At 41.1% G+C, this 23,995-nt stretch overlaps 1 protein-coding gene across 1 annotated transcript in view; it reads right to left on the bottom strand.

Moving 5' to 3' along the window:
* The window catches only part of NRG2 (neuregulin 2), a 184,157-nt gene that overhangs the window by 24,631 nt on the left and 135,531 nt on the right, over window positions 1-23,995 (bottom strand). The window lies entirely within an intron of this gene.

The following is a 23,995-nucleotide window of genomic DNA, read 5'->3' as shown; positions in this document are numbered from 1 at the left end:
ATCTGTCAGGACCGGCTGCCCCAATCTCAAAAATGCAATATAAACCTCCCTTCAGTGGATTTTGTGAACCAATTTTAGTTGACGTAATCACATTTTTACAATTTCATTTTGAAAAAAACATTTTTTCCTGGAACATATAAACAGCAAATTCATTTAGATTTTAGTCAGCTCTAAAAAATTATGGCTGGCTTAACAAGATACTTTTGTGGATCTTAGTGTAAAGTTAACGCTATTTGGGAGCAGCTCAGAAAGTTCTGACAGTCTCTTTTTCACAGTTGGTGTTATGAATTCCATACAGACAGCAAGCAATCTGTTCTCCATTTGATCACAGTTGTGGAGTATTGCATGTGCAAAGGCCGAGCCTGGGTTTTAAGAGATTTAAGACAAATTTGCCAAAGCAGCTAGATGTGATTTTTATTGCTTGTGGATGAATCTGTTCAAGATTTGTTCTGCTGGATGAACATATTTGTTCATAGCAGGGGGAGGGGGGAAGTGATCTGATTCTACCTTGAAACCAGGTGAAATGATACTTTCATAGAGAATTTTCACTATTCACAATTTTTGCTGCAAAAATGTTATTTTTTTCAGATGCAAACCCTGCCTTTTATTTAATGGAAAAAAGGAGGGATAGTGGTGGAGGAGGCAAAACTACCAAATGAGTTAGTTTTTTCCCAAAAACTTTCATCTATACTGCAACCCTTTTCCCCATGGATCAAATCCCAACCTCACCGTGCAGCACAACTCAATGCATGACTGTTGAAAACAATCTAGGTTGGCTCCACAAAGTCTCATTAAATTGATGGCTGATAACATAATCCCTTCGTGTTACATAAACTCACTGGGACAGTGACAGAAAGAAAATGATGTAAATATATAGAGAGTGATTTTATGTTTAATTTATATTATAAGATCTTTGTGGTAGGGCCAGTCAACTTTTGTCTCTGAAGTGCCATTCACACCTATGATGCTATACAAATAATAAATAATAGTCATCATCATCATTCTAAAACAATGACATTATGGACAAATCATTTAATGTCAAGTAATGCAGACACAGTCACAGTTCCAGTCATGGGTACTACAGCAAACACATGGAAAGTGAAGAATGGATGAAGTAGAGAAGACAGCTTATTAATGTTTATTGCCTAATAATGAGACTGGGAATGGACAAGGAAAACAAGAAAGAAGTAAACTAAAAAGGGATGTCAAAAATCCTCAATTCTAAATGTTATTTAAAAGTGTATTTGTAATAGCAGCACCAGTTTCTCTGTAATTCCTTCTCCAAAATGAACTCACTTTCTGTAGCACAGAACTGCCTGCTGGGAGGATGTGAATCAGTCCTGGCAGGCTGGTTCTGGGCTACTCTGGAGCAGAGGCTACTACCTGTGCCGAATTCTGCTCAGTGTTGTGGCAGTTTGGAAAGGTGGACAAATATCCACTGGGGGCTGTGCTGAAACCACCAAACCCCTTTGCACTGGGAGCCCAATCTAAATGGGTGCTGACCCTCTTTTGCAAGATCCCCAGTCCCACCATTTCCATTTAAACCAGTGGGAGTTGGGAGCACCCAGGACCAGACCCTGAGGAAGAAAGGATTTGGGTCCTTAGGAGACAAAGCCCACTCTCATTATGCTAGTGTCTAGTGATTTGCACTGGATAGCTGAGAAAAGACTTTAGCCCCCGGACGCCAGAGGTGAGTGGCTCATGCCACAGTGAGCCCATCAAATGGAATTTAAGTGTCTTAATCATGTAGGTCTGCTCTGTGCTAGCTAACATATCTCTCTGGCTGCACTGAATCTGGACTAAAGATATATGAGCAGAGGGAAAAACAGTTCAGGGCACTTATCAGATCCCCTGTGGATCTCTGTGTGCACAGCTGGGCACCATATTGCTCAAAGGAAGGCATTCACTTAGAAAGGATGCAACACAAGGCAACAGCAGGTCTCAGGGATCTGCAAGAAGTGATAAAGGAAGTGTTTACAGAATGGAGGTAGCTTTTACTGGAAATTTAAACCAAATTCTGCTCTCAGTTACCCAAGCATAACCCCAATGTGGTTACACGAGTGCAACCGTGAGAATAATATGGCCCCTAGAGGAATGTGAGAGAGGTTTGCAAAGAGGCATCAGCATAGTCAGCAGGCCAAATCCTGCTGTCTTAACCAATCAAAACTGCACTGGGAGTTTTGACTGAGTAAGAACTTGAGGCAATATGATGCCATCCATTTTTACGCCAGCTCCTTCAATACAGAAACATGGCATGGTCCTGAATAAGGTTTGTGGGCCTTGGCTCTTTATGGTTTTGCACACTGAGCAAATGGCAATGTAAAAAATAGGAGTAAACAGAGAACTCTGCCAGAACTATGCCACACACACAAAACAAATTAGAGGGGATGCAGTACAAGGGAAGATGACTGCAGCACAAAATGTGAACTCAAGAGACCTCTGCACTGTACTTCTGTAGAGAGAGTTAATGGGGATGCAGGACAAAAGAGCGGCATTATGGTCAACTAGAAAGGAGCCATGTGTTTGGCCAAATGGGGTTTTTCTGCTCCTAAGATTATCTAATGGTAAAATTTTCAAAAGCATGTAAGTCACTAAGACTCAGATCCTTTAATACCTTTGAGGGTCTGGGCCTAAGGTGCTTTTGAAAACTTTAGCTTATATTCCTTGAGCCAGATCAATGTTCAATGAAGTCAATGGAAAGACGCTCCCCAATTGACTTCACTACGCTTCCTGGGTAATTCAGCTGACTTTAATTGATTTACCTCTTGAAACCAATTTCTTTCAAACCAAGCACATGTTTTGTGAGAAAAGCATCACTCTGACCCCAATCCCCCACTGCACTCTCCTGGATTTCAGTGGGAGATCTACATGCAGAACGATTGCAGAATCACGCAGAATTCTTGTTCCCCAGTGGCCTAAATTCTAGACTTTCTGTTACTGGAATATTTGTCCATTACCAAGCTACACTTGCTGGTCACCTTTCCAACTAACACAAACCACAGCTCTTCAAGTTAAATACAGAAAAAAGATTTGCAGTGAGGAGACATATAACAATTTAGTATTCCAGTAATGCCTTGCACATAGTGCTTCTTATCATGACAAAGAAAAACGTGCTGCTACAAATACATGTGTATTTTTATAGGTTCACATTTGGGTTTTTTTTATCCAAATATCTTTCTGGGTGCCAGTAAAAAGAGCAGAACAGCTGATTTTTTAATCATCCCATTAAAGCCGTAATGTTAAGGACTGTGGGCAGCTCTTAATGGCTTCTGATTAACAAATGAATGGTTGTTCCATACCCTTTAATTCAAATCCAAGATGCTCTGCCAATGCAGAAAGAGGACAAGGAAGAGAAAGAAAGAAAGAAAGAAAATCAGGTCTGTCAGAGATCTCTAAATATACAAAATATATACACACTGCGTGGTTAAAGCAGGTTAGCTTTTCCTATTCATTGTCTCAGTAGCAGTAACTAGGAACACAACGTATGCATTAATATGTTTTAATTCCCACAAGAGGTATTGCTCCATGTAAAGAAATGTTCAAAGAGATAGCAATGGTAGATAATCATGAATTCTCTAGAGATGAGACATGTCTGTTAGTTCCTGAGATGGAATTCAGCTTTTAGCTGGAATAAACGTACACAGTTGAGAGACATATCCTGACACCAGAAAGGCCAGCATACATAGCTGCTGCAAGGATCTTGTAAAACTGTCTCCTGAACTTGCACACCCGGAGTAGGCACTCGTCAATTTCACAAGCCTTTCCGCATGTGCAGGCCTTCAAACAGTACCAAGCAAAAAGATACAATCTATTATCCTTAATTAATGAGGAGACTTCTGTGCACATAATCTGAAGTCTGATCTCTGATACACAGGTGCATCCTGCAACACGGCTTTTAAAATCCACTGACATGCATGTTGAGTGTGCAAGTCTATTGGCTATAGTAGCTCTTACAGGGGTGTAGTTTATTGTGTATGTGCTGTACATAATTAATTATGCAAATATGTAGCTGCTTGTGCAAGACAACAATCCCTGTGAATCTAAAAATCAGAACTGTTCTCAAAGTTTCTTTGACATTTATACTCTTCCACCTTTGACATACACTGCGACCTTGCTTTCATTAGAAAGAACAGGAGTAGTGCTGAAATAAACAAAAATCTGATCATATATCATTGAAACTTCAAATTAGTTAAAAATAAGAAAGCAATTTATGTTGGAGAGATATTGCCGAGAAAAATACAGTTTACTTAATAGACCAACAATTCAGTTAAACTGAAAATATTCAAATTAGCTGAGAGTTTCTGTATATTATAACACCCAGTGGGTGTTGATGGTTCAGCCTTATACCAGAAAACACCTATATGCATCCACAGCAGTTTTGTCTGCACGAACATTCAGACCCTGTATATACATCGTTGCATATAAAGCAGAGGCCACCATACACAAAACATGATCATTCCTAATTTGTGGATGTGAATGTTATTATGCTCCAATTTCCACAGTAGCCAGTTTTGTGGTAGAGAAAGACAAGTTTTTCTCTGCGACTGTACTGAACTTTGAGGGATTAGCACTAACCCTCATGGACTACAGTAATAGTCTCATCTAAAGTAGGTTCCTCTTTTATGCACCATTTTCGAGTATTTTGCCATTTCCTTACCACAGAGCCTCATTCTTCCCTGATTTGCATTTTGAGTCACCATTATACCTGGCCAAAGGGAGTGCAAAACCCTGCCATCCGGTAGCATTTCACAACTACTTTGCACAGGTATAAATGACAACACAAGATGGAAGAACAGGAGAGAAACGGACCCAATGAACATATTCTTCCAAACCTTTTGTTTATCATGTAAACCCTGGTTCTAGATTTACTTTATTTCAGTTTTCTATCTTGTCAATTGATTTTGTTATATATATATATATATATATATATATATAAAATGTGCTAAGTTATGGAGCCATCTGATAAATGCATCATTGTCTAGCTCAGTTGCTTTACCCAGTAATTCATCTCATGACTTATTCTAACATTCCAAACGTCTGAGCAGCTTCAGATGGATGTGATTACAAATATTTTCACAATATTTCCCCAGTTTGCAGAAATTTTAGCAAAAAATTTGTATCTCAAAAGTTTTCACTTGTCATTTCAGGTTTTATGTATCCACTTTCATTTACTGTTCTCAGGGTTTGATCTTGAGTTTTTGATTTCATGCAAAGGGTTTTCTTCTTCATTGTCAGTTTTGATTGGTCAGTTAGGTCCTATAGTAGAATGCTTTTTTAAAAAATCTATTTGTAAATTGATACATGTTGCCTTAAGAAATTTCAGTAGAAATTTTCACAAAATGAAAATCAACCTGTTTCAAAAAGCAAAGGAATGAAACCATCTTGGAAGTTCTTGAAAGTTTTGTGAACTATTTTTATTTTTCAGCTAGCTCTTTATATGTATATAAATGGTTTCACATTTCAGTGTGGTAAATTATAAGCAACTGATAACAGTGTATAGAATAGCAAGTTATAAGCAATTTTAACTACAGGCATCATTACCTGTGTCGCCCATAATTAAATTAAACTGCCTGAGAATCATTCCCTACTTTCTTAAATATGGAATTTCCCCTGTCCTGGGCCTCAGACAGGTGTACATCTGCAAAGAAATACCATATTTGGGGAGCTAAGGAGGAAACATTTCAAGGGCAGGTCAAATTCTTTTAAATAAAATAGGTGTATGTTTGAAAATGATCGGGGTTCAGAATGTTACAGTGTGTACCTGAAAGAGAATTAGCAGGCAAAGAGCAATTGAAGTGCACGAATGTTAATGAAAAATATTTATCTTACAGCTTTGCATTTATCACATGGTTCTGCTATTTATCCCATGGGTAATGCCTCCACATATGTGGTGTACACACCCACCCACCCATGTTATATATACATATTTATATTTTATGGTGTGCCATTTGGGGGAGGAGCGAGGGTGTGGCACGCGCTCAGGGGAGGAGGCAGAACGGGGCGGGAAGAGGTGGGGTCGAGGTGGAGTAGGGGGAGGAAGAGGCAGGGTGAGGGCGGGAAGAGGCAGAGAAGAACATAAGAATGGCCATACTGGGTCAGACCAAAGGTCCATCCATCTCAGTATCCTGTCTACTGACAGCGGCCAATGCCAGGTGCCCCAGAGGGAGTGAACCTACCAAGTAATGATCAAGTGATCTCTCTCCTGCCATCCATCTCCACCCTCTGACAAACAGAGGCTAGGGACACCATTCCTTACCCATCCTAGCTCATAGCCATTAATGGACTTAACCTCCATGAATTTATCTAGTTCTTATAGTCCTAGCCTTCACAACCTCCTCAGGCAAGGAGTTCCACAGGTTGACTGTGCGCTGTGTGAAGAAGGTTTCAGAGTAGCGCTGTGTGAAGAAGAACTTCCTTTTATTTGTTTTAAACCTGCTGCCCATTAATTTCATTTCTTCACACCACTCATTATTTTATATACCTCGATCATGTCCCCCTTTAGTCTCCTCTTTTCCAAGCTGAAAAGTCCTAGCCTCTTTAATCTCTCCTCATGTGGGACCCATTCCAAACCCCTAATCATTTTAGTTGCCCTTTTCTGAACTTTTTCTAATGCCAGTATATCTTTTTTGAGATGAGGAGACCACATCTGTACGCAGTATTCAAGATGTGGGCATACCATGGATTTATATAAGGGCAATAAGATATTCTCTGTCTAATTCTCTATCCCTTTTTTAATGATTCCTAACATCCCGTTTGCTTTTTTGACTGCTGCTGCACACTGGGTGGACGTCTTCAGAGAACTATCCACAATGACTCCAAGATCTCTTTCCTGATTAGTTGTAGATAAATTAACCCCCATCATATTGTATATATAGTTGGGGTTATTTTTTCCAATGTGCATTACTTTTCATTTATCCACACTAAATTTCATTTGCCATTTTGTTGCCCTTAGTTTTGTGAGATCTTTTTGAAGTTCTTCACAGTCGGCTTTGGTCTTAACTATCTTAACTATCTTAACTATCATCTGCAAACTTTGCCACCTTGCTGTTTACCCCTTTCTCCAGATCATTTATGGATTGGTCCTAGAACTGACCCTTGGGGAACACCACTAGTTACCCCTCTCCATTCTGAAAATTTACCATTTATTCCTACCCTTTGTTCCCTGTCTTTTAACCAGTTCTCAATCCATAAAAGGATCTTCCCTTTTATCCCATTACTACTTAATTTACGTAAGAGCCTTTGGTGAGGAACCTTGTCAAAGGCTTTCTGGAAATCTAAGTACACTATGTCCACTGGATCCCCCTTGTCCACGTGTTTGTTGACCCCTTCAAAGAACTCTAATAGATTAGTGAGACATGATTTCCCTTTACAGAAACCATGTTGACTTTTGCTCAACAAGTTATGTTCTTCTATGTGTCTGACAATTTTATTCTTTACTATTGTTTCAACTAATTTGCCTGGTACTGACGTTAGACTTACCGGTCTGTAACTGCCAGGATCACTTCTAGAGCCCTTTTTAAATATTGGCATTACATTAGCTATCTTCCAGTCATTGAGTACAGAAGGAGGGGCAGGGTCGGAGGCAAAACCAGGGGTCAAGCACCCCCGGGTACATTGGAAAGTCCATGCATGTGAAACTGAGAGCCAGATTTTCAAAGGTATTTAGACATCTAAAGATACATCTATGCACCTAGTGGGATTTCAAGAGTTCCTAAGCATGTTAGGTACTCAAATCTTGTTGATGTCAATGAGATTTAGGTGCCTAACCTTCTTAAACAAGTCAATAAACCCTATTAGGCACCTACTGGCATTCTTAGATGCCTAAATATCTTTAAATATCTGGGGCTTAGTCACTTAGGCACTTTGCATTTTAGCCATTGAATACAATTTTATATATATATAAGGTAGCATTAAGTACTTAGGCATTGTATATTTAAATGTAGGAAATGCATAGTTCTCATAACGCCAATAATTTGCCTATATTACTGTAGCGGGGTGGTTACCCGCTCCTGCCCTGTGGGGCTTGAAACAGCCCAGGAGAGGGCTGTGGCTGGGGCAAGAAGCCTGGGCTGATTGGGGAAAGTAGACTCAGCTGTAGCCATGCCTCAATCAGGCCCAGCTGGCCCCTATAAGAGGCTGTGAGCCAAAAGCTCAGTAATTCTCCCTCTTCTTGTAGAGGGAGAAGGGCCTGGCTGCAGGGACCTAAGCAAGACACCTAGATTGGGAGCAGGGCTAGGGAAGGGCCAGAAGAGCTGGGAGCTCCAGCCTGGAAAGCCCCAGGCTGCAGGCCTGACTATAGGCCAAACAGGTGCAGGGTTGCAACGGGGCAGCCGGTGGGAAGGTAGAGGCAGCAGGTCTGAACCCCTTTGCCTGTGATGAGCAGCTTATACTGCAGTCTGCCCCAGTGAACGAGGGCTAGATGGAGACTGGGCAGTAGCCAAGACTGAGGCGAAGTGGAGATAGTGAGTGGGGGTTCCCCTGGGAGGGGGAGACCCAGAACTCTGTGGGGGTACTGCCAGGAGGCAGCACCTGCTAAAAGGGGCACTGGGGTCCTGGGAGGGACATGGAGGCCAGCGGTAAGGTGGATCACTGGCCAGCAGAGGGCGTTCTGGACGCTGGAAGCTAATTCGTGAGGATAACCAGCAGGAGGCGCTGCAGGGGTGAGTCTGCACCCCTCTACAATTACACATACAATCATTTTGATAACTACTTAGGGTACATAGGCCCAGGTTATTCAAAAGTACGCACTGCCAGATTTTCATTGGCTGAGCATCCGCAGTTGGAGCCATTTTTTCAGCACTCAGAAGATCCCATTGTGACAATTATAGCCAGATGTTGGGTTTGGAGCTTTTTGAAAATCTGGTCCTAATTGTGGTGGCTGAACCTTCCTGAAAATTTTCGCTTTAATACATAATTTATTATACCCAACACAGTAGTCATAATTAAAAAACCAACATCTACCGTATCTGATATTTCATACTTCTCCAGTGTTTTTGGCATTCTCCATACCTAGAATTTACACTGGGGAATTAATACCGTGAGCCGTAATTACATTTTCACTGGGACCTACTATATGTGCTTGAGTTAATATTGCTACCAAACAAACATTTCCTGGCTTTTTTCAATTTAAATGTTTAACATTAACTAGGCATTCACATAGCTATGTTTTTGCAATATGTACTATACAAATGCACAGCTATTACATTGTTGGGTAATCAAATGCAGTCCAGTTAGCTGAGACAGAATCAGCTGATCTAAAGTACCTTTATACCATTACTTTTCTACTGGCACATGGTCAACAGTGTTCCGCACCAATATGCATTCACCAGCATGGCATTTGTTAACAATCTCAGAGAGGGAGACTGAAGGTACTGCACATTTATGGCAAAAACCTTGTATCTGAGACATTTGAACTAATTTCATATTCAGTGAAGGATTTGGGGGCATATTTCCTGTCTCTCATACTTTTTTGTGTCTATCACATTTCAGGAAACACAACTACAGGGAAAAGTAGATGTGAAAATAAAAATAATTTCAACCCTGAGCTGCCCAACAACATTCAGAATGAAAGTAAAAAGTTGATATATATACAGAGGGACAAACAGTGTAAAAACCAAGGGAAGTTTTTTCAATTTAATGGATCCAAGTTGTCTGCTGCTCTTACTGCTCCAGCTCTGCTATTGGCCAAGATCACATCACTCTACGAGCTAAACATCCTCACAGAAGGTCATTGAAGCAGCAGCATGAATACAGGACTTAATAAAACGTATGGGCACATGAGGGCTGGGATCTTAAAGATAATTAGGTGCCTAAAGATGCGATAGGTGTTTTTTACAAAAGGCTTAAGCACTAGGACTTAGACATCTACCTCACTTGGACACTTTTTTGTACATTCCAACATCTTTAGGCACCTAAGTGCCTTTGACAATCTGGCCCTTAGAAACCAACTGTCACTGAAATTCAGTGGCAGTTTGGTACCTAACTCCCCTAAACTCTTGAAAAATCCCACCATTGAGACTGTAATGGTGTAATTCCATGCAGATTGAGCAGAAAAGCAATATTCCCTTGTTCTGAGAAAGTGACTTCAAGAAGCACTCTTCTGTGGAAAAATGATGACTTCTCTTCAGTAATTTCCCTAATCTACTCCAGAGCTGGGTGGACTGTAAGAGGGCTGTGAGGAGAGAACAAAGTACCCAATGAACCAGCCTCCCGTGGAAGACAAGGCAAACTGTATATGCACAGCTGGGGACAATTTGGGATGTCTGTGTATGTGCAAATAGCTCCCCCTGTGCATGTTAGAGAAGTAAAGGTTTTGCATTTTGCATCCTGTTCTCTACTTTTGGTCACAACAGAGGTGTCTAACAACCCTCCTCAGCCTGGGGCTTTGGGCATTACAGTCCACCTGCAGCCATTTTTCAACCTGCAGGGCATTCGTTTCCACCTCAGCTTGCAGACACGCAGTTTAAAGGAGTTACTTTAAGGAATTAAGCCTCACAGCCACTTATTTTATAGAAGGAAAAATTGAAGCTAGAAAAGGTGAAGACCAAAATTTTCACACTTGAGTTCTCAAACTTAGGCCCCTCGGTCAATATTTGGAACCAAAATACTGCATTTTCAGAGATACTAAGAACCCACAGCTCCTTTTAAAGTCAAACCACTTGTATTTAGGTACCCAACTATGGATTTAGGTGCATGCCTTTCAGCACCCAAGTTTGCAAATTTTGGTCTAAGTGACTTGCCAAAGGTCACCCAGCAAGTCAATGTCACACCCAAAAACAGAGGCAAGTTCTCTTCAATCCCAGGCCAGTGGTTTTACAATCAGACAGTGTGTCTTCTCTTACTACCCTAGTATCACAATAAACAATAATAAGGGCCTGCTTCTGTTCCCACGGAGTCACTGGAAACAGGAAGCAAGCTCTACACAAGCTTATATCGCTGCAGCTGTGTCAGACAGTAAATACACTAGCCTGAGCAGTGCTGAAATACACGGGAGATGATGGCGCTGGTAAGTGATAATCTGTGAGGATGGGCTGGGCATTTCCCCCACATTGGAGCCGCAATGGGAAAGGGCAGCGAACAGATGTGAAGAAGGAATGCTAGAATTTAAAATTTATGTTTCTACCTTCTACGATGCTCCAGAGCAGAAAAATTGGAGGAAACAGCCATGGAATATGGGATGCAAATGAAAAAAGAGAAAACCTTACTGAATCAAATGCCTGGAAGATGATACATGGCCCTGATCTGCATCATAATGTGTAAATTTCCAGTGTAGACAAGCCTGAATGCTACAGTACAGCAATATTCATCATTGGGTCACCACTTCACTTCTTAGAATAGGACTTGAGTGGGAATTAAGTAACACACATGCCTTGTGCTGGCCCCCTACCCAGGGATGAATCTCACCCAGAGGACATAAAGCATACAAATAGCAAAGAATTAATTTGATTGTAAGTGCTATCACTGTTTTGTGGTGTCATTAGCAATATCTCGGGTAAGGAAAGGCGTTTGTTCAGAGTAAATGTTTTTAAATTGAGAGATTATTCCTTTAACTAAAACAATAATATGCTAAAATAGCATTGGCTGGAAAACTACTGTTGGAAGCGCTTTCTTTGTCTATTGTGACATCACAGTTGAGCTTCGCTGGGTATTTTCTCTGCAGGTGGGGTGGGTATAAGAATGGCAGACCTATGGTTATACAATCCCTGTTGATTTTCTGGCCACGTTTTGCTTTAAAAATGTCAGGCAGGCATCTCCATGTGAATAACAATTCAAGACAAGATGGCCATCATGGAATTGTAGATTTCTGGGAAGGTATCTTTACCATAGGCCCCCAGAGCACCTAAAAAGCAAAGGTCAGGTGGTCAGTGCTCTCATAAATTATCCTCTTCAAAGCAGCTTTGGGTTGCCTGAGTGGAACTGGCCTCCGCAGCCCAACGGGTCTGAGAAAGTAAACCAGATGGAAAAAATCTGAGGGCAGGCACATAAAATTCTTGATGATAAAGTCAACTCTCATTCCACAAAAGTTCAACTTTGCTCCAAAAAGTCTGGAGAACAATCCATGCTCTCCCCATAGAAACATGAGGAAAGGAGATGATGCGCTGAAGAGAATGGAATGATGGGTAATACTTCAAATCCCAGGGTTCAATTAGCCCATAACTTTTCATTAATTGCATAGCAACTTAGCTTGCTCAGTACCTTATTAATAAAAAAAACATAGCAGGTTTTTGCTGGTACTGCAAAGCATATTAGCAGGCTCCTGTGATTACTATGTAATTAACCTTAGTAGGTCCCAATGTGTAACCTGCACTGTAGTTCAAGACTGAGAAATAACCCTGTTATTATGATAAACCACTAACTCCCTGTAATTACCGAGCCACAACATGCCACAGTAATTACCCTACAATTAAGTGGTCAGCAGTTATCATATCACCAAAGGGTAGATGCATGATGATTGTGGAATTTAAAGTGTTACAATGTTGTTGTTGAATTCAGATGAATAAGAGATAGAGGAGGAAAAAGAGGAAGGACAATGAAAAGGGTATACAAGTTTGTTCTTTTTATGAGAATATACTTTCTGTGATCCAGGTCTGTATCAAACAGAAGTAAATGTTCTGCCCTTTATTCTTTTCCCTATATCCTGGTTATCACATAGGAAATAAATTGTTGAATAAATTAAGTGGTGTGCATAGAAAGGGTGAAATTCAGGTGTATGTACCACTGAAGACCCATTAAAGCCCTATATTGAGGACTTATTTAGTGCATGGGAGTGAATTTTGCCTCAAATGCATAAAACCAGCACAGAGTGTGAGTCCAAATCATATCTGCTCCGAGAGGATCAAGCATATCTTTAACATGAAGACCCCTCACTTTAGGTAGGAATCCCCTTGATTTCAAAAGGGGATACACTGGGCCCTAAGAGACACAGTGGATTCTGCTTAATCGCAACCTCTCGGTTCCCAGTTAAAAGCTGCTATTATCTGGAAGTTGCCAATAAGCAACTTTTTTTCAGGGGGGATACATAGAAAAATGAGCACAGAACAATGATGCATTGTACAGTACACTAGTTGTGAAACTATTTATTAACTTTCAGTATGAAGAAAACCAAACATGGCACACAGTAATGGACACATGATGTACCACAATGCTTAGAGCAAATGTAGGAGTTTGTGGTGTGTCACAAGAAATAGTGTAAAGTGGAACACCACTCTACAGTACTATCTGAAGCAAAAGCTTTTAAAAAACCCCAGAGAAAACTTATCAAACACTCACAGTACAATGTCTCCATATGCTGAACAGTACTGTACTGAGTGTTCCTTATGTGTTACACAAATTAAAGCAGCAAAAGATTAACAAATACAAAAAATTATACAAGTAAAAATGTTTTTTAAGAACAAAATTTGTGCAATGTTCTCTGCGTTCTACATGTTGCCACCTCCACCTGCAAATCTTTCTCAGGTTTGCATGCAGCCTCAGAACCATTCTCAAAGCCATGACTCTGGCATATCCTGCCAAAAATGTCCCCAACACGTAGTTGATCTGTGGGGGGATGCTCTTTGAGTTCATTATCAGTGGCACTGTCCTCTGGTGCCTCATCAGCCTGGTGGGGATTTTCAGCCACTGCTGTCTCCAAGAGTTTAGCACAAGAAAGCTCCCCTTCTATCTCCAGATGACTGTCAGACTCAACAATGGCCTCCAATTCCTCTGCGGTTGGGTTTTCAGGAACAGAAGCACTGGCCTGCACATCAGTGTCCACCATTTTCGGTTGGTGAAAACCCTCCCTTTTGAAGTGGTTTAGAACAGTCTGAGGAGAACAGAGGCCTCTGACTCCCTAGCAAGATGAAGTTAATCAGATCTGGGTTTTTTGGCAACATCCACTGCTCGCAGATGTGGGTCAGTATCCAGAGAGGCAATAACCCGTGCATTAAGACAAGCACAGCAGTGATCTTTGACATTTTTAATGACACATGTTCATTGGCTGCATGACTGAAGTTGTGTTCAGAGGCAAGCATTTTAACACAACGTGCGACAGCTCTACATTAGCTGAATGACCCAAGCAATTGTCAATTAAGTGGCACATGTATCAGTCTTGTAGCTGCAGCTTCCTGTTCCAGTTATTAAGCCACTCCTCAAACAGCACACTTGACATCCATGCATTGGTTGAGTTTCTGTAGATCGCAGGCAGATTTCAGTGCTCTTTAGGGAAACAACGAAGGCGCTTGTGCTTTCCAATCACCATCAGAGGCTGTTTCTCTATCCCATTCATGTTTGCACAAAACTGTAATGATATGCAATCCATAGCTTTTTTCCCTCCTTTACACCCTTCTTTCAGCATGACGAGGTGGATCAGGAAAGCCCTGGCAGAAGAGAGAAGACCCAACTGCACTGAGGATGCCACGTGGCCGGTACTGTTCTAGAACGCTGAGTAGGCTGACTTCCCACCATTCAGTAGCTGTCGGAAGGTCAGTGTCTTGTTTCTCACCTGCTCCTGATGCTGAACCACCTTGTGCCAGCTGACTGAGCCAGCCATCTGAAGAGGTAAAGTCCTTCCCTTGCTCTGCCACCAGCTAACTTGCTTTCTGTTTCAGCATCATCCCAGAGAGTCAAGCACAGGGTTTCTCAAACTGGGGTCGCCGCTTGTGTAGGGAAAGCCCCTGGCGGGCCAGGCCGGTTTGTTTACTTGCCGCGTCTGCAGGTCCGGCCGATCACGGCTCCCACTGGCTGTGGTTCACTGCTCCAGGCCAATGGGAGCTGCTGGAAGTGGCGCAGGCCCAGGGACTTACTGGCCACCGCTTCCAGCAGCTCCCATTGGCCTGCAGCGGCAAACCACAGCCAGTGGGAGCTGCGATCGGCCAGACCTGCAGATGGGGCAGGTAAACAAACCAGCCCGGCTTGCCAGGGGCTTTCCCTACACAAGCGGCGTCCCCAGTTTGAGAAATACTGGTCAAGCACCTTGGCCAAGCCTACGCTGAAACCAGAGCCATAGGGCTTCACCAGCATCTGACTCCTTTCCCTCACATTGGCACTTGCAGCCTCAGTTTGCTGTGTTCCTGTGAGATGTTCCGGCTGTTCTTCTGAATACACGAGACAACAGATTTTGAGACAACAAACCTCTCAGCTACTCTCACTTGCTTAGCACCAGGCTCACGTAGGCCCCCCAGGACCCAAACTTTATCAGTGAAAGCTAGGTTCACATGTTGGAAGCCATGGCACACAGCTGAAGCACTCAGCTGTGCTTACTCAAAGGACTGGGTCCTGGAAATATGTTGCCATTAACTGGAAGCTGCTATTAAATCTACGGTATTTATTATTACATCATCCTACAAACAAGATCAATCTCCATGGATAAATCTGGATGGCCCTATTTCTGGAAGATAGTACTAATCAGCTGAAAAGGAGGAGAGCTTTGGGGAAGATTAGATGCCTGTTAGCAGAGCTAGTGTGGGAATATGCAATGCTGTATCCAGCTTGTTTCCAGGTCAATCATGGTAGACATCCCTACATTCTGGAGCAACTGGACAAAGCTGAGAAATTCATCGAGACCTGTAATGAGGATGTGGTGTCTGACACCGGGGCTGCAGGTGGAAACTGCTTCTGATTCAGAAGATCCTCTAGGAAGGCAGTTTTCCCAGGAAAGAGTGATCAGTGAGGAGGCCACCCTGTCTTGTCTATGGAAAGGAACCTTATGATGGTGCTGGGTCATCCCTGGCCCCTTCTCACCTTGGGATAAAAATGATTTTGCTGCTATAACAGATAGGGCAAAACTGTCTTCAACACACAGTTCCACCAGGTCTCAATAGTACTTTCTAGAGTCCACATCTGCAGAGGTGATTTCAACTACAGAAAGGGAAACTTGTACAACAACGTTAAGTTACATACCTTCACATATGATGGCCATGCTTCAAATATTCACATTGAGCAGAATCTAACAGATGCATATAGCTCACATACCCCTAGAAATCCAGGATACATTTTCATAAAAGGTTCCACCAAAGGCAAAATTGTTGGGATATACACTAACTCCACAACATTGACTGCTCAAGTAAATCTTTTCCATTCCACATTTTCATGTCACTATACTGAGCACTGAGCAATAAATACATATCTCTCCACTTAGAAAAAGAGCCTGAATAATGAGCTCCTATGGGACTACAAAATTCAGGGCAACGTTTATTCTCTCTCTAAGGATTAGAAGATGCTGATGTATGATTTCTCTCCAGACTGGTGGGAAGACACAAAATGACTAATCAAAATTACATTTTTAAAAAACGCTAAGTACAAAATCTGGAAGAAAAATGGGGACTATACTAGGTTAAGTCAAAAATTAATGTAAATTAGCTCCATTCTAAGTCATAGATGTCAACTTTAATATCATCATCAAGCAGAAAACAAAGCAGCATACACACTTAGAAAAATCAACAGCAAGATGAACAGGAAAAGAATGAATAGCAAACTTGAGGTGAACTTTCAGGACTCAGAAGAAAAAAAACATAAATGGATCCGGTAGAATTCTACACTGTGTCACAAAATTCTAAACTGTTCCACAACTGGATAAAATTTAAATATAGACATTTGAGTTAACATGCTGATCCCTGAACTGTCTTCACTGGAAGGGGTGTTGTTTATAGCACTCATTTTTCCAATGTCTCCAGTTCACCAGGGTGTGAGAGAATTATCTCTGTGTTTTACAAAACCCTTGGAGACCTGTTGACCAGAGCTCTGGCAATCTTTTCAGGGGACGGTTGAAAAAGAGGGCTCTCCCAGTCCCTTAGGATATTGTTGTATAAAATGGAGGAGGACAGATCTGATCTCAAGAAATGGTGACCAATATTGTTACTGACTAAGGGCTTGGTTGAACACACCACCACCTATGTTGTTATAACTTATGTTGCTCAGGGGTGTGAATAAGCCACCCCTCGACTGACTAAGTTATACTGACCTAAGCACTGGTGTGGACAGCGCTATGTTGGTGGAAGAGCTTCTCCCACTGACATAGCTACTGCCTCTCACAGAGAAGGTTTTATTATGCAGACAGGAGAGCTCTCTCCCATTGACACAGAGCGTCTTCACCAGACACACTACAGAGGTGCAGATGCATTGGTGCAACTGTAGCACTTCTAGTCTAAACTAGCCCTAAGATTCTTCAGAAAGTCATCTTTGCAAGAGCGGTGGTTTTGGCACCAGCCCTGTGACACAAGCATATACGAGTGCAGAGAAAGGAAGGTAAAGACTGTCCCCAGGTCCCAGCATGGATGCTCTCGTGAGATCCACCGATAAAATTCCCCAGGTCAACCAGAGTTATCAAGGTAACAACATCACATCCAAGAACAGGTATTGCTGAAGTTGAAAACAAAATAGTCCCTCATGTGGCTGAGACATTTTATTGTTGAAGCATAACTGGAGGGAAACTTGCCAAGTATTTTGAAGAGATTTGCTGCTGCCTTTAACTCTAGATTCAGTATTAAACAGTGTAGTCTTTTGGGAAGGACCACGAGGGGTTTAGCTCCTTCACTAAGGAAAGACAAGACCCGATTTTCCTCTCCCATACACTGGTTTTACTATCATTACTCCTTGACTTCAATATAATAACTCCCTCATTACACCAGGGTGAATGAGAGGAGCCTAAGACCTGATCACAAATGCAGAAATCACAACTCTTAGGGTTTCCCTGGGAGATGAGAATCCAACCCAGGAAAACTCAGACTTCCCAAAGAAAATCCAGTAAATGTTCTGAGACAGATATTGCAACCCCATGCAGTATCTTTGGGGACCATTTATTAAATGTCAGAATGGTTGATGTATGATTGCGTTCTACTCCATGGGGGAGGGTCACCTCAGCTCCACCAGGAATTAAAAACAGTGGGAGGCGATTCAGGTGAGTCACTGAGTCTAAAAGGCTGAGTTTGAATTGACACAGAGTTTCTTTCTGATTAAAAAAACAGACAAGTTCTTCTGTCCAAGAGGGGCCTCAACCCTTGTGGAAGGGTTGGAAAGACTGGCCTATGAGGGCCCCATAAGATTGGCAGGTGGCTTCTGGTAAGGTGTGTGTGTGTTTAAATCTGTTTATTGTTTTTATGATGTATTCTCTGTAATGCTTTAACCTTAAGAATAAATGTGCTTGCTTAGAAAGAGCTGGGTGGTAATTTGTAACTGCTGGCAATATGTTGATCATAGCCCTCAGAGAGAAAGAAATGCACAGGCATTGGCAGAATGGCTTGCTGGGGATATCACAGTATAAGGCAGGGAGCTGTGCAGCCTTAAAACCCCCAGTCAGAAGGGAGTGGGACAAGGGTCCCTGCCCAGAGACAGCTGATGGCTGGAGACCTGACTGGACACTCCTGGAGTGGACTATGAAGAGGGAAATACAGATGCAGTTACCCTGAACCTGTGATGTGTTCAGCGATGAGTTCAGGATTTTATTGCTAATATTTATTTAGCAGCAACATACCCGCAGCTGCAAGAATATCAGCAACATTAATTTGGTTTTGCTGGAGATACCATGAAGGGTGAAGCACTCAAGAGGAAGAGAAATATAACCTGAGAGGTTAGGAGAAGATGGGATTGGTTAGATTAACTCAGTCTTCCTTTTGGGAAGCAATTTTGTCTTAAATTTTGGGAAGACACAGTGGCAGTGTGTTTTGACTTACTGGGTTTTGCCCCTGAGACCTGCCTAGGCTTAGGAACATGTAGTCACCTTAATGCCAACAAGAAGACAATGCCCCACTGTTCAAGATATCACAGAATATCAGGCAATGGCATATTTCAATAAATCAAGTGTTGGACTAAACCTGCACCTGAGAATTTATCTTCACATCTATAACTCCCATGACCTTAGCACGTGAACTCCTATTAAGATGCCATATTCTGTCGACTTAGCACTCTCAAGTTGTCCCAGACAGTAAGTGCAGTGTGAACTTCCAGCAGTGTATGGGAGTATGTGCTATAACGTAAGTGAAAAGGCTAATGAAAGCCTTATGAAGTACGGGCTCCCAGTGGAGACAGGTTGTTAAAGGTCCACCTACAAGCTGAGATCACTGACCACCTGGTTGTGCTTTGTCCCTATATCACTTCACATCATCACATGGCTAGGTCCCTCTGTGCTGGCCAGATGTCTTAGGAAAGTTTATAACAATCTGCGCAACTAATAGAACTGGAACCTGGGGTTGGACACTGTGCCCCAGTTAGTGATGCTAATAAAACTGAAAACCATGAGATCTGGCTAATTGTGCTGTGACAGCTCAGTCAGGAAAAGAGAGAGAAGATTCTACTGAAGAGACAATAGCTGCTGCAGCTATGGCTTTAAGAGGCTTCCTCAGCCAGGAAAGATCAACATTACATCCAAAGACATGGCTCGGTATGGAACAGGATTACATGGTAACAATCTGTATCAGAACCAATGGAATGGTTTTATGGAGTAGGGATTGTGCAGTCAGTGTGATGCAGCTGCAATGTTTTGTTAGCAAATTATGTTGTTGAGTCTCGATCTAGCTCTTTTGCTGCATTTCAGGCTACAGCGTCATATAGCCTGAAGTCACTGTGGAAAACAGAAGTCACTGTGGAAATCTAAGTAAATAAAAATATTTTGATGTATATGTAGTGCAGCCATGTGGTACCCAATAATGTTTTATGCGAAAGAAACATTTTGAAGCGAAGGTGAACAAAAGAAACAGACAAAATTTCTACTTCTATAAGCTCAAGAATCCAAGAAAGCTGCTGCTATTACTGAGTCCTGTGATCTGAGCTAGAGCTGGGCACCTAAGCACAGTATAACTGAAACTGTAGTATGCTTAAAACAAGGATTTAAAACAGTTTTAAAATAGTCCTATGTAAGCATATGGGGATTCAGCCAAAGCCCATTGAATTCAACGGAAAAACTTCCATTCACTTCAAAGGCCTTTGGACGAGGCCCATGTTTGGGGCCAAATACAGACCGACAACTCTTACTGGTGTCAATGAGAGGTGGATAATTATACCTGAGGGCAGAATTTGGGACACACACTGGAGTTTTAAATTTTCTATGGGAAACAGTTGTCCCCTGCATTGCAAAAGAGACTCTGTGGGTAACACTGAGTCATTGTGCTGCAACAGTCATCACTTTTTCAGGCTACAGAATGATAGTTCTGTACTGTAAACTTCCAGTCCAGTCACTGTACCATATACAGTCAAGGGGCTAAAGGGGGGGGGGGGGAGGTAACTGCACTATAAGACTATGCAAAGATATAAAAGGATGCTGATATGCATGAGACGAAGCCTATTGACACCTCAAGATACAGCAGGGGCTTAATAAAGAAACACCGAAAAATTACAAACATGGAACACAAATAGTGTAATTCTTTTAAACTTACAGTTTGATTTAGCTATTGTTATGAACAGTGGGATGGGGAGAGAGCAGGCATAATAGGTGGTAAGACTGTGACATTAAAGTCAACTTAGCCAATCAGGAAAGCTAACTTTTCTTCATTTGCACATTACATTTTTATTGGTTAAAATGCTGCCAAAGTCATTCTGTTTTACTGAGGTTTTACACTTTAAGTCATATTTACGCTGTGACCCTCACAGTCCTCTGATTACATCATGGCTATGTGATACGACTTTTAGAAGCTGGCAGAGGATATGATTATTGCTGAATGTTTCAACATTCTTGGCTTGCAGTCTATATGATGATGATAATATCCCTATTGCTGTATATATATTATATACATCTGTAATTATAATTGTGCAGAGACATAATTATACATAAACATGAAGAGTGTGAAATGAAAAATACTTTCACAAGATGATTTGATGATTCATAAACAGTGGAGATAAGCCTAGACTATTTCTTTTCATTTAATAGGATTCTAAAATATCAAAGGTACATTTCTCTTTTATATATTTAATTATATTCTGTATGCATTTTAAATTCATTGTTTATTCTCCTTCAATCTAAATTAAAATTATTTAAATGTCTTTCTAATGTAGGTCACAGTCCTGTTGGTATCTATGCAGCAAACACCTCTATCCCACTTGTTTAAACATGATCAACTTTAGGCGCTCCCTTACTCAAATTTTACTCAGGCAAACACCAGCTGACATCAGTTGCCATTCACCAGAGTAAGGGCTAAATCAAAACAGAGTTAAGAATCTCCAGATTTCTTCCAATAGTGCTAATTTCAGAGAGTTTCTCTGTACTGACCTGGAAAAAATCCCCCCACCAGCAAATGAAAAACTGAAATAGTATAAGCATGATCCAGAGAAAAACTGAATTTCAATATTTTAACTGTATTGTCACATAGCAGCAAATATCATTAGAATTTCTCATGACAACAGCTTCTGGAGGTACTGCAGAAGGACCAAAACTAGCACCAGGGACTTGCAATAGCCACTGAATCACATGATCATAAGAGCAAAGTGGAAAATCTTTCTATGGGGGAGAAATCATCCAATTATTTCAGCTTCTCCATAGCAGAGTCTGGGAACAGATTCTTTTGACAAGTGGAGAAGAACAAACCTCCAGTGCTATCTGGCAAATAGATAGTATGATCCTGCATCCACTGAGGTCAATGGAAGTTTTACCTGAGCAAGGTCTGAGTAAATACAGAGTATGGACTCCAGGGTTTAGCCCAGTCAGGATGCAGTCACTCTTGGGAAGCACTATACACCTGGCTCGATGGAACCCTGGGTACATCAGCCTCAGTCTCTGGCCTCAGTGCAGCAGAAGGGTCTAATCATGTCAAGCTAGTGTCCTGAATTTATATCAGTTTGCAAAGAATCAGCCTCAGCATTTGGGTTATGCCTTGCCATCAGTATCAATGATTATTTAATATTTATATTACAGTAGCACACAGAGGCTCCAGTCAGGCTAAGAGCATCTAAAAAAAATAATAAGCATTTAATAAGGTGTTAGAGTGGTCATAATGATTCATTATTTTATTTAATGATTTGTTACTCATTGACTATGTGCTTGGAATATGAATCACAAGGCAAGTTTTTTTATTTTCCCTGGAAATTTTTCCTGGATCCGTCTGAATCTGTTTCAGTTTTTGATCTGTCATCACATGCATAGCATGAAGTGGAAAGATAATTAAAGGGGCAGTGCTAACTTTTATTGGGCCCTATATTTAGATTTTGTAAAACAAACCCAAACAAATAGAAAACCCCAAGAGAAATGTTATTTTTTTCCTTTAAATCTTCCATTTGGAAAAATTTGAAACCAAATACACATTCCTCTGCCATGTTTGCAATCCAAACATTGCAGCACTGCAAACCTGGAAATGAAACCAGCCATAAATAAAGGTGAATCTCACTTCTCCGATTATTATTATTGAAGCTGAGACAAATGTAAAAAGTAAACAAATAATTAGTGAAAGGTAACCTGGACATTTAATAATCAGTGAGTGATTAACTGATGTTGGTCAAGAAATGGGTTTGATTGTAATATGTGATTTTAAAGTTGACTGTCATTTTAAACCATGAATATAATAAAAAATTCTCACCACCAATGAAAAAATCAAATTTTTAGTCTTGCAAAAAAATCAAAGCATAGTTTGTTCTTCCCATGAATGTTCTGACAAAGCAAAAGGAACTTCTCACTGATAAGAACTCATTGTTTTAATCAAAAAGCTATTTTTATTGCAAGTGGCAAAACTTCTTTGCAAAAATTATGACGCCTCTCCCTGACCATGATGGGAGCCACGTGGCTGTGGGTTCATCATAGTAAATGTGGCCTGACCAGGGAGCCCATAGGAGGGAATAAAGGAGTCCTACCTGAACTATAACTCCCACACGTCAATATGCTACTATTGGGAAATGCAGCTTAATGTTGAACTAGCACAAAATGAAACATTTTGAGTCAGTTCACACAATGTTCTGATTCAGAAATATCAAAATGTGTCATTTTGATAAAAAATGTGGAAAGAAAACATTGTGCCATTTCCACATTTAATTTTTTTGGAATGTTTTGTTCTGAGCAAAAATTTGATATTTAAACTTTGCATCCTGATTTGGGAAAAAAACAAAAATGTTAAAACAGCAACATTTTCCATGGGACAGAAATCCAATTTTCACTCATCTCCAGCCAAATCCTCATTGACAAAGCCCATTGCAACTTGTTTGTGCATGCAGTAGAAACTATTATAAAGTTAACATTTCCCAGCTGTTACTACATAGTTACCACTGATATCTACTATTATTAGTGCTCTATGAATTTGTAAGGACAGATCTTAGATACCACCAGGTATGTGGTGACTGTTGGCAAATAATGACATCGCAATGGTGATCTCTCTGGATAGTTTCACTTAGAAGGATCTGGTGTTCTTTAGCTATAAGGATCCCTTTGATGAAAATTAGGGGCAAATAACCGGATGAACTGAGCAAGTTTTAAAAATACATCCTGCGCAATGCCCTAAACACTTATATTGTACCTGGTGTACATTTTGCAAAGCGGCAAAACAATGACAAAAGCTAAGGAGAAATATCTGGGCAAACATTTTAGAAGCTCCCAACCCATGTTCACAAACCTCATAAATGCACAAATTCCGAAAGACTGGCTGAGCTGCTAGAACTTGGGACACAACTGTAAGCCGGGTGGCCAGGATCGCATAGAGAGCACACACTTTGTCACTGGACACAACAAATGCTTTCATATTTTGTTTAACTGAGTGTATTCTGCTAATTAACGGCCTGATTCTGCAACTTTTATTCACTCTGCATAGTACTTACTCACACAAGCAGTCTCACTGAAGTCAAGGGGGCTACTCGCATATGTACTACTCAGTGTAAAGGTTGCATAATTGGCCATTTGAAAAGGCTAACGCCTGTTGTCCTTACCTGGGGCTGGATTCTTAGTTACGCTGGTGTAAATCCAGAGCAAGTCCAATGGCTTCAATGGTGTTACTCCTGATTTACACTGAGATCAGAATTTCCCCCTGAGTTTTACACTCCCACTACAAACTCCTGCTGACATGGATACAAAGGGAGTTTGTCTAAACAAGGACCTAGTAAAAATGAAGAACTCAGT

Source organism: Mauremys mutica, chromosome 8, assembly GCF_020497125.1.
Source record: "Mauremys mutica isolate MM-2020 ecotype Southern chromosome 8, ASM2049712v1, whole genome shotgun sequence".
In the NCBI taxonomy this organism is placed as follows: domain Eukaryota; kingdom Metazoa; phylum Chordata; order Testudines; family Geoemydidae; genus Mauremys; species Mauremys mutica.
Note: the sequence above shows the minus strand (reverse complement) of the source record. Positions and strands in the feature narration are given on the sequence as shown.